The sequence below is a fragment of the Octopus sinensis genome, linkage group LG2 (genome assembly GCF_006345805.1).
Source record: "Octopus sinensis linkage group LG2, ASM634580v1, whole genome shotgun sequence".
Lineage (NCBI taxonomy): Eukaryota > Metazoa > Mollusca > Cephalopoda > Octopoda > Octopodidae > Octopus > Octopus sinensis.
In genome coordinates this window covers 32,156,760-32,176,217 of record NC_042998.1, presented here as the reverse complement: position 1 = coordinate 32,176,217, position 19,458 = coordinate 32,156,760, and the positions used below count along the sequence as shown (strand labels likewise).

General features: G+C 34.1%; 1 long non-coding RNA gene across 1 annotated transcript; it reads right to left on the bottom strand.

Annotated features, from left to right (window-relative positions):
* Positions 1 to 1,056: 1,056 nt before the first annotated feature.
* Positions 1,057 to 19,178, bottom strand: LOC118762259. The gene is made up of 3 exons (XR_004998013.1): positions 19,169 to 19,178; positions 18,994 to 18,998; positions 1,057 to 1,239 (listed from the first exon to the last, which is right to left on the bottom strand). It is a non-coding gene; the product is annotated as an uncharacterized LOC118762259 (long non-coding RNA).
* Positions 19,179 to 19,458: the final 280 nt, after the last annotated feature.

The window sequence follows — 19,458 nt, the reverse complement described above, 5'->3', positions numbered from 1 at the left end:
AAAAGCACGAAGTAGCAGGATAGTTAGAACGCAGGAAAAATGCCAGCATTTATTGTATATTCACCACTAGCAGTATCGTCCGGCGTTGCTCGGGTTTCTTTCGACCCTTTAGAATTGGAATTTTTGAAAAGTAAAAATTTTGCATTATGTAGCTTGTTATTCTCTTTAAGTGAACATTTTTCTGGTTGAAATACACCGAAAAATGGCGATACAGCAGTCAAAAATCGTAAAAAATAGGGATTTTCATAGAAAAAAGAGCACCTTTTTGATGTAAATAATTTTTGGTGTTAACATGGTCCACTTTGAATTTTCTTTCTTCTACGGAAGGAAGAGCAAGCCTTCTTCTATCATACTCTTAATTTTGGTCAACTTGTGCCGCAGGGTTTCGGAGGAGATAGTGTTAGTTGAAGGCTACTAAACCTGCCATACACAAACAACTTCAGCTTTATATAGAGAGAGATTGATATTGCCTGTTAGGTCCAGGTTTTATGTCAACAATTTCTACGCTTCGCAGCAAGGCTGGTAGACTGAATCCTTCGCCCACTTGGTCCTGTTTAGTAAAGTTAAGCCTGATATTAAATTGGATAATTTCTTCTGTTTGTGGACATGTCGATAAACTATAGGTGTTGTATGTACTACTTCTTTCTGTATCAATATAGAGATTCCTTACATGATTGGTTTTCCTGGAATAGAAATAGAATCCAAATTTATGTCAAATCATCCTTACCAACTTACAAAGGAAAGCGCAGTGGTCCTTTACACGTGTTAAATTTAATCTCAGGTTCGCTTGACTAGGAATGACTTAATGGAACAAATTTCGTCCTCTATAACCGACTCCCCCATCTAATGTATGTTACTAAAATATTCTTTGTCTATTCTAGGCACAAGTCCCGAAACATTTGGGGAGGGGGGCCAGTCAATTAGATCGACCCTAATACGCAACTGGTGCTTAATTTATCGACCTCAAAAGGATGAAAGGCAAAGTCGACCTCAGCGGAATTTGAACTCTGACAGAAGAAATCCCAATTTCTTTATTGCTGCCCACAGGGGGCCAAGCACAGAAATGGACAAAACAACTGATTGGAATCAGTAATATGTTATGATTTTACATAAAATATGAATATAAAAATTATATAAAATATATAAAAAATCGAATGAAATTAACAATACAGAGACAACACAAATAGAGCGATGATCAGGCCACGTTCCGACCCCACAAGCCCCAATCTATCGCTGGTACTATTTTGGTTCTTCTTTTATAGCCTATTCACACAGTTCCTTGCACGCACAACACTCGTGCAACATGCTTCCATCTCTTTTTGAACATACTCTCCGACAGACACCTATTCTCCAGCCACACCTTCCTTTTCAAATGAAAAGTAAAAAATGATCGTAAATCGTGGCCGGAGATAAAGTTGCCTGTCTTAATCCCTTTTATCCTAGTCTTCCATACTGCCTCTTTTGCTAGTGCTACAACCGTGAGTAAACAATTCTTACCTTCGTTCGTTAAAACTTTCGCTGGGTCAATTTTTATAATTGACTCAATCGACAGCTGTACTCTTCCTTCGCCGGACAACAGGTGTTCAGCATACGCCCACATTTCAGATATCTCCGGACACTGGACAATAACGTGAGGGACGGTTTACCTGTCTACCCGCATCTTGGACAGGTCGGTGACTGACGCTTACCTTGTCTTGCGAGCTTATCCCAAACGGGCGAGGTACCTCTGTAACATTGCCAGGACAAGGACTTTTGGAAGTTGTCCAACGTTCTCAGGCTGTCCAGTTGAATAAACCCGAGACCTAGTGTCGCCCCCAGGTCATCGTCACATTCAGACTCTACCAATCCACTATATAAAATTCGAGTAGAACCCCCACCGCTGGCGTTGCCCGAGCGCCGGAATAGCTGGAGGGCCTTACGGCACTCTTTATGCCATTCACTTGACCTAGGTCTACGAAAACACCAGGCTTCCTGTCCGCAAAAACTTTTGAATTCGGGGAACATTTGTCTGGCCAGCGGAGACCACACCCGTTCACCATCCAGGAGAATCCAGAGATGCCTTAACCTCAACGCATTCCAGCGCATCATTAACCAAGGCATCCCTAAACCTCACTTTAACGGCTTTTCACAACAGACAGAGCATTTCACAAGTGGTGTCCTGCCCTTCTATAAAAAGCGAAAGAACTGTCTCTCCAATTTGATCAACTACGAATCCGGATATGGCACGACGGTCAGTGCGTATCGGAGGTTTGATGCTCATTACAGGCTAAAGAAGTTGACTTTTGACAGGGTTGTAATCTACCGAATCATTGGTAAGTTTATTTTATTGTATGTAAAGTTTCCATACTTCAAGAAACGTTGTTGTTTTTGAGAACACATTTTAGAATTAGTTAAACTTTTACTACTCACCCTACAGTCATTAAATAGCTGTGATGTCATCCTTTCACCGGTGAAGCAAATATTTTATGGGACACAATACAAGTCAGTGTGAAAATGTCAGTTGTAATTAGAATTTTAATGAAGATTATTAATGAGTATAAAACCAGTGGTTTGACTTATATGTCTCCTGAAGTGGACTGAATAAAACTTGTTTCTGTTTTCGTAAATCTTTGATTTCTAAACTTTGGTTTATTCTTCTTTCAACTATGAATTTTCTCAGTTAATGTCTAAATATTGTATTTCACACTTTCTTTAACTAACTTAAGCCTCGGGTAGTAAAAAAAAAAAATGTAGCAAAATTGTTGAAAACTGCTAGAAGTTAAATGTACCCCCCCCATCTTTATTGAAATGGTTTGCCGTCGTTGGTGATAATTAGCGTTGATGCTTGTTTGTTGAGCGAAGCGGTCTTCGTGGGAAAAGTCCGAAACGTGGTCCTTTGCTATTCGTAAGACCCGCAGCAGAGAAAGCATGTCAGCCCACGACACCGAGAGCATCGACAGATGGATGAATGCGCATCCAGGCTCAGCGGTTGCCTAGGAAGTCGGAGACAGGAAAAAGAGTACAACAGGGGTCGCCACCCCCTGCCGGAGACTCGTGAAGCTTTAGTTGTTTTCGCTCAATAAACACACACAACGCCCGGTCTGGGAATCGAAATCGCGATCCTCCGACCGCGAGTCCGCTGCCCTAACCACTGGGCCATTGCGCCTCCTGCAATTGATGCTGCTAAAATATTTCTGTTGTTAGATATGTTGTTACTGTTAATAGATTTATTCTTTCAATTGCAAGTTTAAAGTTTAATCTTCATAAAGTTAATCTTCATAAAAGATTCTAATTACAACTTAAAATTTCAATCCTTTTAATTAAACACAGAGCTCTGAAATCTTTTGAATAAATGAGGCAGAAACCGAAAATATTATCACACGCTCAGTAAAGAAAGATGAAAGAATTTCAAAAATGGTGAATATTCGTAATGCAAGCCGGAAAGAGGTTAAATAAAAGAGGTGTCCGCCGATTCACGTTAGAAAAATGATTATATCTTCGGAGTAATTATACACACAACCATAATTTCAAAGCAGACCACGTAAATGGCGATATGTCTCAGTGCAAGCAGGTCAAACAGTTTTAGGTTGACAAGTACTTAGTGTACCAAGATACTAAGTATGAAATTTGATATTGTGTAATAGAAAAGTCGATAATGTTATATCTTATTGTTATTTACTTTTGCAGTCGAGACGCATTTCTTCATTGGTTAGTGGATATAACTCTAAATAAGTACTCAAAGGAAATATAATTCACTATTGTAAAGAGGTGGTTAATTAATTAACGATCCATTAGTTTTGATCGCTAAGTGTAAATTCTATCATGGGATTGCAGAAAATTACAAAATAGCATTCTATAGAATGCAGTGTGTGTAAACTAACGCTTAGTGGTGCTCCTACGCGTTACAGAATCCATAGAATTAGTACACCGAATAATAAATGTTATCTCTCGAAATCCATACTTAAATGATTGGTAGAATATTTCAACGTAGAAATTCTTTGAATGCGTGTGTACAAGGTGTATTCCAGAAGTTTTCAAACTTTTTTCAGGAGAGACATTCATTAATTTCAAAGAAGTACTAAATTCTAATCTTCTTCAAGTAGGATCCCCTGACTTCAATGCACTCAGTACTTCAGCCCCCTCATGAAGTCCTCCGTGGAAGCCCTTTAAAGTAAAGGTGTCCAGGACCCTTGTTACAATCTCCTTCATCTTCAGTAAGGTTGCCAATGAGGTTCTCCTTCAGGTTGAGGAACAACAAAACGTAACTAGGAGCAAGGTTCAATCTGTAAGGAGGTTGAGGGACGGTCGTGATGTACATTTCTGTCAAGTATTTCGTTATCAGTGTGCTAGTCCCTTAGCACCCTGACGAAAAACGTTGCAGAAATTTGGGCACGTACAGATCTTCATGAGTAATCCTGTGTACAGTTGCCACACCAACCCTGAAAGCCGTTGTGTGTCTAGAAAGACAATAAACATTTCCCTACCCAGCTCTAATATTCGAATGTGCCTGTCCCTACCACACCTCACCCTTCCTCATTGCAGCCCTTGAACCGTTTGTGCCAGGATTTCGGGGCAATCTCATAAGTTTATGTAGAGTTTTTGCACGGTTTAACAAAACTTGATTGCACTGCAAGCTTCCACATTGTTTTCATGTACCGATTTCGTTTTGCAAGCTGGTCAGCTGCGACAAGCAGTGTTTTGTAGAACGCGTTGAAAGTCCGGCTACCCGTCTCTTTCAGTCGGGAATAAAACGCTGGCAGGTCAGCTTATTAGATGTATTATACTGGCACTCCGTCGGTTGCGACGGCGAAGGTTCCAGTTGATCCAATCAACGGAACAGCTTGCTCGTGAAATTAATGTGAAAATGGCTGAGCACTCCACAGACACGCGTACCCTTAATGTAGTTCACTGGGAACTTCAGCGTAACACAGAATGTGACAAGGCTGGCCCATTTTGAAACACAGGTACTACTAATTTTAGCCATCGGTCCGCGGACTAACGCTTTGAGTAGCACTGGGTTAAAACACTCTGCTGAATTTATTTTGCCTTTTATATTCTAAGATATGTACCACCTAGGTTGATTTTCACCTTTCGTAGGTTGCCTAAATTAAGTGCCAGACAAATACTAGAATTCAGTTATTCATTTTCCCCAAATACCGCATTAAAATTCATAACGCATTAATCTGGGCTCAAATACAAATAGTTATGATTTTATTCTCCTTAAGCTAATATTTAACATTAGAGAAGAGCGTTGTAGTTCGCTTGAAGCACTGTACCATAGAAGGAAAATAATAAATGGAAAAGGAAATGAGGAGAGTTTCTCACAATACAGAGACGAAAGTTGAAAAAATCTTTATATATATTACGAGCGCAAAAGCCCGTCTTCAGAAGGGTACAAGTCAAAGAAAACTCTGAACTAAAACTGGGACACCGCCCACCCGGCTATCCAGAATGGCAAGATCTACGTATAGAGACATTTCTTTTACTGTACCTTTTTCTGCAGATGGACCTTTGCATTTGAAATATATAAATATTTTTCGTCTCTGCACTAATAGAATATTTCCTCATTTCCCTCCTCATTAATTAACATCAAGATTTTCAATGAAGAGTACTTCATTTCTGTATACATCGTTGTATTGAAATAAAATGTAAAGAATATTACACAGTAGTTATCACTTTCGTTTATAGATCTGAGTTTGTCAGTTTAGGCTGTGCAGAAGATATTACTTTACGAAGTGTAATACTTGTTTATTCATAAGAGCTAATCCACTTTTAAATCCTTCGTTATTACAGATGAGATGTTATCGTCAGTATCTTTTGTATCTTTTCAGAATGCCAAAATTATCCCTCAAATCACGTTCTGCAGTTTTGAAAATGAGTTCATTGCACACTATTGTCCCTAATAAGACGATATGTTCCCGGCTAGCATGCGTTTCATTACAGATCTCTTTGATCTCTTTGGTCAATGCTAACCTACAACTAACTAAATAAGGAAAGGAGATCATTTCCAGACGTTTTGGAATCTCTTTGAACAACAGCCTATATAATTCAAACAGGCAACGAAAAAGGAAGAAAGAGAAGAAATACGTGTGATAGTGTTTTTACCTATATCACTAAATTAGTAGAAATGCTTATCAAATATTAGGAAATTGATATTGAGATATGATCTAAACCTGGACCTCATCAAGTATTCATGAAATGTCATTAAATCAGAGTTGAAGAACTTTTACAAGCAAGGGTCCTAGACACCTTCATTTTGAAGGACTTCCATTGGATCTTCAGGAAGAATATCTGCATTATTGCTATCAAAATACACAAACGCTTAATTATACAAGAATTTTGATAATTAGTGTTTGATTATAAATAAGAGTGAATTCTCTTTGCTTAAATCTTAAAACAATAAATGAATTTAAAATAGAATGGATGTTAAAATTTTAATTAAAATTTTAGGCTTGTAAATAATCAACTGTAACAACATTTAGACACGTATACATCGTTTGTACTGTAGCATAACTGATTTGAAATGGAGTCTATTGACCTAGAATGCAATATATCTTCCAGCAGCTCGATCCTACATTATTTTGTATGTAAGATAGTGTATTCTTGAATATGTTTCCTCATAACTTGAAAATTTTACTCTTTGGCATATACATACATAAATTTGTGTATGGGGTGTATGTATATATGTGTGTGTGTATATATATTCTTGTATAGATGCGTACATATATGTGTGTGTATACATATATATATATACATATCGGTATCTATCTATCTCTCTCTCTCTATACACACACATATATATATATATATATATATATATATATGCAGATATAAGTAGCATATGGGAACCGGTATTAAGGAAGGATACGAAAATATTAGATTTATAAGCCCTAAAATGCACTCTATAACTCCGAGTTCAGTTCCAGACAGTGACCAGAATAATAATGATACTATCGAATGAGAACCCAGGTTCGAAATTTCCCCAGTATATCAGCCGAAACTTTGTGTTAACAATAAATAAGATGAGGACAAATATCCATCAAATGTCAATAATGTATGTATATATATACATACACACATACATACATACATACATACATATATATATATATATATTATATATATATATATATATATATATATATGTACATAGTGACACAGGTACACACATACAAACATATGTGTGAGTATATACCTTTGAGACATATTTTAAATTGTATTCAACGTAATAGTAGCTTTCAAGTAAATACCGTGGTTGTTTGTGATAAATATACGAGAACTTACGTTAATTTAATCTTCATAATTTTATTTTCCATCTGAAGCTATTTGAGAAAAAGAGCATCACTGAAAGATGAATATAATTTGTGTTTTGCAGTTCAGCAGAGAATTCGATTCCTTCTTGCAATCCGATTTGAGTTGATGCTCATATAAGAAGTTAAAACAATGCTACTGAGTACAAATGAGAGTACAGCTCTTCGTATAGCTTATTATATGTACAGGAATTTATGTATGTAATAAGATCTAAGTTTCAGTAGCTTGAAAGCTTCTCCTAAACTAACCTGTTGCTATTACACTATTTCGAAGGAATTTTAAATGAAAGTTTAAAATGCTTTTTTTTTTCATTGCTTTTAGTTCTACTTTAGAAGTATTACTTGACTACTTGTCTGTAAAGAAAAAATAATTCTATTACAATGTAGGTTAAATTGTATTAATTTAAAATCGAAATCAATGCTTACGTATGTCGTACAATTGATATTAATTGGATATCGATATTTCTTTCATACGAAGATTCACATTTAAATGGTAATCAGCATTCTGATATGTGAATCAGCAAGACGTAATTCTTATTAGTTTCCGCAACTGAAATTATTGCCTTTTACTGTTGAGCATTTTTCTCAGAATCTGTCTAAATATATTAAACTAAGCGTATCACTGTTCATGTTTATCTCTTCATATACTCCTTTCTAAATCTTTCCAAACATTTAACAATTTCATATTAGTTATAAAAGTTTATATATATATATATATATATATATATATATGTTTCTTTATTACCCACAAGGGGCTAAACATAGAGGGGGACAAGCATGGACAGACAAACGAATTTAAGTCTATTACATCGACCCCAGTGCGTAACTGGTACATAATTTATCGACCCCGAAAGGATGAAAGGCAAAGTCGACCTCGGCGGAATATATATATATATATATATATACATATATATATATATATACATATATATATTGCTTATAAATCTAATATTTTCCTATCCTTCCTTAATACCGGTTCCCATATTCTATTCATATCTGCACTAGGTCTGCTTAGGAAGTTGTTCTGTCCTAGCATATATGCTGCTTCTTTTAGTTCTCGTATTTTCCAGTGGTGTTCTCTGTCTATTATTTTAACTTCATTCCACAGGGGGAGGTGGTCTCCGTTTTTCATACATGATCAGCTATCCTCGAATAAATGATCAAGCTCAATAACAATCTATTAAGCAACAACTACCCCCAAAACATACTATCCACTCCAATTGTGAAGAAAAGAGAGGATGGAACCCATAAACTGACCACAGTCTGTCTACCCTATGTGAAAGATATATTTAGTTAGTTGTAGGTTAGCATTGACCAAAGAGATCAAAGAGATCTGTAATGAAACGCATGCTAGCCAGGAACATATCGTCTTATTAGGGACAATAGTGTGCAATGAACTCATTTTCAAAACTGCAGAACGTGATTTGAGGGATAATTTTGGCATTTATTTCTAGCAAATTGTGTGACCATGTTAATGCTTACTTACTAATTGTCATGGAATTACACTTAATTTGAAAAAAATAGTGGATTTATACACATGCTATTGAAGTACAACCATACCATTATGGCATTAACTGCAGTGATCAATACAAGCTATCTTACCTAAACTTCCCATTTGACGTCATCAGGAACTAATGATGTTCTACTGGAGCACAGGGAATTCTGATAATCATGACGCCAAGAATTTAAGAAAAAAAATCACGTTATTTTCTTTGTAGATTTCAAGAAATTGTTTTATGTCAGTAATTAATATATTCTATTTGATAATTTGGTTTTTGAGATAACGAAATGTTGAAATATTGGACTCCTAGGGGAAACCTTTTTATGCTGCGTATTGTTATATTCAATCCATTCTTGAAGAGATATTTTTTAATGACGGAGAGGTAGTTAATGATTGATATCATTTTTATTTTCAAGTGGCAAGCAGTTGAGACATCTCCTCGCAGATTTCAGTTTTACTCTGGTCTCATCAACAAAAAATAACTTCGCCAACTTTGCTGATGTATTGTCGAAAGTATCACTAAGTAAATATATATATATATATATATATATATATATATATATATATATAGTTATAGTTATAACAATAATTAAGGGTTTAGCAACAGACTGCTTCACCACATACCAAAACTTTAGAAATAGCAGCCAAAAGACCGTTATCTTTTCACTACAAAATATGACTCCACAGATAACAATATCTGTAACTCACATAGGTAAAAAGAAGGAGAATAACGAAATAAAATCTTCGATTAATTATGGACGGGTTTCTGGATTAGAATTATAAAAATTCATTTCCTTTGTCAACATAATATTTCGAGAATTATAAATTTGAAAATGCTAGGAAAACGTATCCTTTGAATTTCCGACCAAGCGCCATCGGAACATAACACAAGGTAGTCAGCATATCCAAACTTATATGGACGAGAGAAATTCGCATTTTCCCTCCAAGTTTATCATGGTATATATATATATTATATATATATATATATTATATATATATATATATATAATATATATATATATATATATATAAGATTGATCATCTTTCAGAACTAGAAGATTGAATTGTTTGAATGTTAAATGATTTAGAGAAGCCATCTGCATAAAAATACAATAGTTAAGTTAGTGTTAATATCGTTAATGCTTGAATCATGAAAACGCAGAGTAAAATCAATCTCTAAATTTGTGGTGCAGAGTAAAATCAATCTCTAAATTTGGTTTTAATGGTGAAAAAAAATCGTTTGCGCACCAATCTTAAGAGCAACCGAAAGGGTGGAGAAAATTCAATTGAAGAATGAAATGTGGAAATAAATTTAAACAAAACACTTCAACATTTGGAAAAAATTATATTACAAGTCTAATAATAATTATGAAATTTATCACATGTTTGGGCGTGTGTCGAAAGACGTTTGCTTCCCAAACCCGTGATTCCTGGTTCAGTCCCACTGCGTAGCACCATCACCAAAAGTCTTCTACTATAGTCTCGGGCCAGCCAAAGTGGATTTGGTTGATGGACAAGAGGGCAGGTGTGTCGAACTTCCTCCTTCACCGAAAGCCAATTGCAGAAAAATGGTCATTGAACGGCAGTGTTCTAGCATGGCCACATCCTTTGGGCCGAGGCATATAAAGAAATAAGATATATATATGTGTGTGTACACTTGTGTGTGTGTCTGTCTTTGTCTCTCTGCTTGTCCCCCACCATACTGCCTGACAACCGATATTGATATGGTTACGTCCCCGTAAACTAGAGGTCGGAAAAAGGATTCGACAGAACAAGTTCTAGGCTTTAAAAAAGTACTAAGGTCGATTCGTTCGGCTGAAATTCTTTCAAGGTGGTGCCCCAGCATAGGCGCAGTCTAATGACTGAAGTAGGTAAGAGATGATATTATAATTGAAACAATTCAAGTCTATTTGCTTATGTGCCAGAATCTCACTCATATTCAATATAAATGTATATGGGAGAAAGATGAAGAGAGAGAGAGAGAGAAGCAGACAGACTGACAGAGAAAGAGAAAGAAATGGGCGACTGAAAGTGAGAGAGAGACAGACTGACAGACAGACTGACAAAGAAGGAGAAAGAAAGCGGTGACAGAAAGTGAGTGAGAGAGAGAGAGAGGCAGACAGACTGACAGAGAAAGAAAAGAAAGGGGTGACAAAAACTGAGAGAGAGAGGCAGACAGACTGACAGAGAAAGAGAAAGAGAGGGTGTGACAGAAAGTGAGTGGGAGAGAGAGAGAGTGAGAGAGAGAGAGAGAGATGGGTTCATATGATCGATTCATGTTCGCTGAATAAAATATTCTGTGAATTGTGTTTCACTAAATACAGACCGTACTTAAAGAAAAAAAAAACATTACGTAAATAGAAATGAAAGAAAAACTATAATTTTGTCAGCGTCCAACCTACATTAATAGTTTGCAACAATAATATTGGTAGATGATAATACTATTAATTCTCCTTATGCCAAATCTTTTCATCCTATTACTTCATCATTAAAAAAAAAATTTTTCTTTACATTTTCTCAGGTTGAAAAGGCATTTCAATAACTCATCTCTGGATCTGGCTGATGTCGATGCATTTTTTGAGAGTTTGGATTTGTTATGATGTGTTTTCTACTTGCAGTTAATCGAATCATCGAAGGAGGTTTTATGTGGTGGGTCCAAATACTAGTGATAGAAATCAAATCTCGGTAGTGTCGTCAAAAGGAAGGACACGTTGCAGAATTGAGTTATAGACACACACACACACACACACACACACACACACACACATGCAATGAAACCCGAGAGGATACTAACTATATACTATACCAGATTAGCTTGATCTAAATATCATCAAGTATCTATTTGTCTATTTATCTTTGTCTCTTTGTTTGTTGTATGCTTGAATGAATGATGTATGTATTTCTCTTTCACTTTTATTTCAAGATTTCTTGCCAATAGAGAAAGAGAACTGGTTTCTAACCGTGATCCAAGGATTTTTCATCGGAATTTCAACAACCTCAACAGGGTATTTTTGTATGTATGTATTTGTGTATGCATTTGTGTGTATGTATGTATGTATGTATGTATGTATATATGTATGTATGTATGCATGTATGTATGTATGTATGTCTGGCTGTCTATTTGTGTATCACCTGTCTGTCAATCGGAAGAACAAAGTAGAAACTGTAGTAAGATATGCGCTTCGACATAGAATTGCAAGAAAACAACTCTTTGAGGAATAAAATCAGAATATTCTAACACGAAATTCTGCAAAATATTACTTATCCTGGGCATAAAATAACAGGTCATGCACTAGATTTGATCTAATACCATGAGCTGAAACGTATCAAGTTTAGATATGGAAACAGTATAGTGAAGATAAACGGGTAGCGTTCCATGACTTTATTAACTGAAGCAGTCGCAAGGGATTTCCAAATTTGTGTATTGAATCTAACACATGGAATGCGGTACCTACAGAGTCCAGATGACCAACATAATAAGATAAGCTCCAACCCTTCGTTATAACTTGCTTTCGTTGTTTGAATTTATAAATTCAATGGAAATTGACCATCAATAACAATGCATATAGCATTGGGTGTTTCTTAAATACCGTTCTGCTTAACTCATATCGTATCAAATCGTTAATATTATAAGAGTAAATTAAATTATTCAGATTAAATATGCTTCAACCTATCCTCTTCCGTTTACTCTACATTGAAATATGTTTGGTTATTTGATATATCTCATTTACATACAAGCAAATTGCATATTAACTTACTGTGCATAAAGTAAATTGCATAACATAAATATGGTAATATACTTACGATAGACTTTGTATTACCTGAAACTTCGATTTGATTTGCATTGAATCATTTTAAAATTCTATAGAATACGTTCATTGTTAATACACTTGGAAATCAGTGAATGTATGAAGAACTAAAGTACTTACAATTCAATAATACAATCGGTTACCAAATCACTCATTCGTTTTATCACCAATGATACGTAGATCTCAATCATATTCTAATCATAAATAAAGTCTGACGGTCCGCATGTTCAGTATTAGTGATAATTATCACCCCTCTCATTAAAATAACCGAATAAACGTAATTCCTGCCTATGACGAATACATATTCAAAATATCTGATATCATTAGATGAACTGTTAAATCATGTCTAATTTCAACAACTAGCCTCATTTGCAGTTGTATTCAGTATTGCAGAGTTATGAAGATCGATCAGACTTGGTAGATTTCGTTGCTATTTCTACCAAGTCGATTGATTTAGTGAAGGCTTCCTCATTGAGTTTTATTTTAGCAGTTGTTACATATTTGTGAAAATTTCACCTCCAGTATGGTCTGGTATAGTTTGAATTTATAGTTCAATTGATCTATCTATCTATCTATCTATCTATCTATCTATCTATCTATCTATCTATCTATCTATCTATCTCTTCAAGTACCACTTGAAAAGGAAAGTGAGAGTAGAAAGGCAAGTTTTGTCTAGCGAATGTTTTAAAAAAAGATGGGTGAATGTAGCAAGGATGGCACGTATGAATGACGAAGCCACCTTGAGCATAATCCTATGAACCCAGAAATTGAAAACAGAGGGTTACCCACTTGCAAACAAATGTGGTAACATATAACAATATTGACCAAGGTTACCGTGGTCTTTTTCGTAGGCTTTTCTTCCCACGGATAAACCTTACTTGCTTTCCCCTTTACACCATATATCATAACACTGTGATACACGATCCCTATTGATCGTTTATTTTTCCTCTTCCCCTTTTTCCCCCCTTATTTCTTCTTTTTTCATTTCTCTTTTCTTTTGTTCCTTTTCCTTTTCTACTTTTTAAAAATTTTTTTTGTTCTTCTTTTTCCCTTTTACGATCCCTTTTGATCGAAAACCTACGCCACCTTTTTTTGTTTCTTTTGTTTTTGTTTTTTTCATCCCCCAAAAGAAAAGCTCTACCTTGTAACTTGTCCCATCTGTGTGCAGCCCTGTGTGGCCAATAAAGAAACTTATCTATCTATCTATATGTCTGTCTGTCTCTCTGTCTCTCTGTCTGTCTAACTATATCTATCTATCCATCTTCTCTCTCTCTCTCTCTGTATATATATATATATATATATATATATATATATATATATATATATATACATATAAACCTTTCAAAATGTGACCTCGTGTGTACCGTTGACGATTTTTTTCCTCTGTCTTCCCTTCTCTGGATCTTTCCTTCTCGTATGTTTCCGACGAAGAGCTCCGCTCGAAACGTTAAACCCTCCTTCTTTCCTGAGCGTCCAATAATACTATATTTGTTCCACATCCTCGCGTTCTTGTGTTTTTTTGTGTTTTCTTGTTTGGATTAACTTTATATACATATATATAGATAGATAGATAGATAGATAGATAGATAGATAGATAGATAGATAGATAGATAGATATAGATAGATAGATAGATAGATAGATATAGATATATATGTATATATATATATATATATATATATATATATATATATATATATAGATATAGATATAGATATATATGTATATGTATATGTATATATAGATATATATATAGATAGATATGTATATATCTGACTGCCTGCCTATGTATCTTTCCCCCACTCTCTATGTATATACGTATATTTGTATGTATGTATATATGTATGTGTATGTATGTATGTATTATACATATATTTTATACTCCTGATATATATATTTTTTATTTCATTTATTTCATCTAGTTTCAGCTCACGAGCTGTGGCCATGCTGGGGCACCGCCATTATATATATATATAATGAAAATAAGCAACGAGGCTCCATTTAATTGAACAATGCAATCATTCCATCAATTTAAATACAGCGCTATCTTCAGCTGCTCAAAAAAATTTCATATGGAATTTCAACATGTAGGCCACATTAATATAATTTTTCGTAAAATTTTTTACAGAGCAAGAAGATTAAAGAAATTCATGTTGTCGCTATTGTATCAAGAGTGGCTAAGAATAATACAGACTACAATTTCTTATAATAGCGTGGAGCGAAGTGGAATCATAGCATTATAATTCATTTCCAATTTATATATCTCTTTATCATCTGCTAAAATCTGAGACTTGAAGACTGTATATATCTAGAATAAAGAATAAAAATGAGTTGACAGCTCATGGCTAGTGATCATAAATATTGCCATAGGTATCCCTCTCCCCACGAAGGAAAAGAAACAAAACTTTAGAAAGGGTCAATTATATAGAAGTAATTGTCTATAGAAAGAAGCAAGGTAGGGGCATAGTTCAATTCATGATGTGAATTACCAGTTAAAGGGGTAAAACACTATGAAACTTAAGATGCTGATACAGGGGAAATATTATTAGGGGCCATTTATAAGCGATATTATTATGTTGTATAAAAATAAAATAACATTTAAGAATTCAGGAAAAAGATATCACAACAAAAACAGCTAAAAGGCGTATGTATCAATTGTAAACATTAAAGGAAGATTACCATTATGTAGAATCAGTTTAGTACTTCTTTACTTAATTAATTAAGTGGTTTCTATAAAGACTGCTCAAGCCACTTACATATGGAATATCTGGAAAGATATACATGCTATCTATTGATTTGGAGTAATGAATCAGAAGCAGAATAATAAGATAATGATAATACATAGACATAAATATTAAATATAAATATACTCGAAAATATGTACTGATATTTTAGTAGGTATAAGAGTGTAAAAATAATTCCTACAGATACATATACAAAGAGGGTTTTATTATATGTATACACTCACACATTCACACATATATGTGCATATATGTATTTTTTTTCCTCCGTCTTCTCTTCTTTGGATCTTTCCTTTTTCCTATGTCTCTGACGAAAAGCTCCGCTCGAAACGTTAAATCCTCCTTCTTTCTTTCCTTTCCTGGGCGTCCAATAATACTATACTTGTTCCACGTCCTCGCATTGTTGTATTTTCTCTTTATATTTTCATGTTTGGATTAACTATTTATATATACATATACATAAATATATATACGCTTATATGAAAGAATATAGTATAAATATTTTGCATAAACATAAGAAACTGAAAAATATCAATTAAGAACAAGAAAAATAACAATTTATAAAGGATAAGAGATTAATAAGGTAAGCATGCCAAAATATGAAAACAAAATAATAAGAATTTATATAAAATAATAAGAAATATATATGAAATACATATAAAGAGACAGGGGATTAAAATTAGAGGCAGGGAAAAGATAAGGGTAACCTAAAAGAAGCGGATAAGTATGGAAGTAGTGAGAGCAGTTAAAAGTGTTCAAACCGAAGAGGTTTTCTTATTTGTAATACTACAGATGTTATTGTATGTATGATTGTATAGTTACTAGGGGGTATAATATTTAGTCAAAGGAGACTTGCTTTCATAAAATCACTACAAATATACATAATATGACTATTAGGGTAGGAATTCATTGAAAAGAAAAAAATGGTGTAATGGCCAAAATAGGATGAAGTCAGACTAACTAGGCACGGGTTAACATGAAATAATAATACATATAGTACACCATATAACACAACACATAGCATATAACATATGTAATGTAATGCAATCTACCACATAACATATTATCCTATAATTTTATATTCTATACTAGAGGATAAGTTATAACGGATAGGACATAAAAATTTATTCCCATCATCAAAGTTCAAGTATGATAATTGTAATATTATTAGTTTCGAAAATACTTGAATGTACGGGTGACGTTATGCATGCATGATAACCTTAGGTCCAATCTATTATTAATCAGGTTGTTCTTATCTCTGTAACTAAAAATGTCATAAATTTCCACAGAGCAAAGCTCACAACCATATCGACTATATCTCTATAAGGCTGCGCCTTACGTATTATATCTCATTTAAGGCTAAATTCAGTCTCGCTTTCTTTGACTTCCTAGATCTTACTAGATAAAGACGTACTATTAGCTTTATGTCTAAGTCTAAATTATGAAAATTGGTTATTAATACATGTTTTCACATTTATCGAACATCCAAGGTACCAGCCTCAGTCAAAATTGTACATCTATAAACTACGTTTCGGATTAAACATCGAGCTAATAATGGGCAATGGGATTTAATCTACAATTGCAACCGGGAGCATTACTACTATTAATATTATTTATATTCCTATCATTGTTATTATTATCGATATTATTATTACTACTACTATAATTACTATCGGAATTATTATTACTGTTATTATTTATATTTCTTTCAACTATAGTACCTTTTAAATTCATCTCAGCATCATCAGGAACCGCGTCAGTAATCCCTGCGGTGGTATGAACATCGGAGTCACAGTTTATATTATACATGGTAGATATTGATAGTTCTGTTCCTAATTCCTACATCTCCATTATAATTACCGTCATTATATGGGTTTAAACCAGTTTGACAATGCTATTATTATTATTATTATTATTATTATTATTATTATTATTATTAATTCCTCTTGCTAATTTTATATTTTTCTACTAAATCTGGATACGATGGTATCTATATTGGGGACGGTAGAATACGAGATTCTGAGACAACGATACTAACATGAAAATGTTACAAACCTAAGAGATATTATGATTATATGCCTTCATCAGCGTGTAAGGAAGATAATAATGAGTTGAAGACTTATGAAGAGATTAAAAATAATGATACATTTTGAAAATTTCGAGCCGATGTCTCTTGCCAAAGAAAGAAAGATAAAAAGAAAAAGCATTAATTTAAAGGCCAAGAATCTATCTTTGTCGAAAGACTTGTCGTTTTCTTTAAAATGAAAAATTACTCGTTCTTGCATTTATTTATGGATAAATCAATATGCCACGACCATAGATGTAAACAGTGTTCATAAAGTAGTGAGGCAAGAAGCCGAAGAGATAGGACCTGAGAAGACTCGCAATCAATCAATACAAGCATTAATAGACGCAATCGCATGATAGTTTTCTCTCTGCCTGGAAATAAACAAAACAATAAAATTCAGAGTTCTCAAAAGTTTTATACAGATGTATTTAAAGAGAAGTCGAGCGTTTTCTTTGGCGCAGTTTCTTTCTTGAGAAAAACACAACTTTTAAGGAAACTTGAGTTTGCTACTGAAATATCTCATGTATAAAAATGTACGTTTGTGGAAAATATTTTTTCCGAGAACAAATTTAGATATAGTGTTTTTATTCCCTATTGCTTTCCTATAATTTTGAATTTGTTCGGCCCTTCTTTCTCAGCATGGAGGTCAAACTGAAGGAAACAGCACACAAAACATCTCGAAATACCTGGGTTAATTTTGTTCTCCTTTCATGTTCAAAATCTGCCATTGTCAATTACGATTTTCATGTTTCTTAATCGACCTCTTACATACGGTCCATTCAAACAACTTTACCCATCCTATGCCAAATTGAAAGTACTCTTTAAATCGATATTTCTCTCTTTGTAGATGTTTTTTTCTGGCTTCCACAATTATTTTCTCGGTTCGTATCTCATAATTTTGTCAGCTTACGTACGTTTAATGAATGGAAACATACTTTCATACATGCATATGTACATACATACGAATATTGTAATTTATGTGCGTACGTGTATATACATTAATATATTTATATGTATGCACACACACACACACATGTATACGTGTATATATATGATTGTGAATGTAATATGTACCTATATATATATATAACATAGCTCCACATATATATTGTTGCTTAGCCCTATTTATTCATATATATATATATATATATATATATATATATATATGTATAACTTATATATATATATTTAGCTTATATATATATATATATTTACCTTATATATATATTTATTATATATATATATATATATCTTTACTTTATATATATATATGTATGTATGTATAATACACACACACACGAGTGTCTACAAAGAAACTTCCCTACCACCCTTCCCCTCTCAGTATCTCCTTGCAGTTCTTACAGCTAATGTCTACAGGCGTGAGAATGTGTGGCAGTATACAAGTGTCTAGAGGTTTATGAGTGTGTGTTCATAGTGTAGCGCATGTACGGCTGTACTGCATAATTGAACAAGACGTCCAGAACGTGATGAGAAAGATAGTTTCCTCACCTAGACCAAGACGAAAAACCCTTTCTCAATTATAATATATTATGATAAAATATTTGTCTAAATTTACATTTTCTGTACGCTTGCTCTGTATCTCTATAGATGATGGATGATGAATTTCGGAGAGACCTGAAAAAGATGAAAAATAATTTCTAATGACATTCGAATCTGAAGTTGCTACTCGTCTCCCGGAAATTAAATATATTTTTTCCAATCTATTTGAAGTGGCTGCGTGGTAAGAAATTTGCTTCTCAACCACAAGGTTCAGGTTCAATCCTACTGCGTGACACCTTGGCTAAATGTTTCCTATTATAGCCTTGGGCCGAGTAACCCCTTTTAAATGAGTTTTGTAGACGGAGACTGAGAGAAACCCATTGTATATATAAGTCTGTCTGTGTGTCTATCTGTGTGCGTGTGTGTGTCTTCTCTCTGTCTCTCTCTCTCTATCGATCTATCTAGCTAACAGATGTTGGTGTGTTTACCTCCCCGAAACTTAGCGGTTCGGCAAAAGGATTCTATAGAATAACTACTAATCTTATAGAGAAT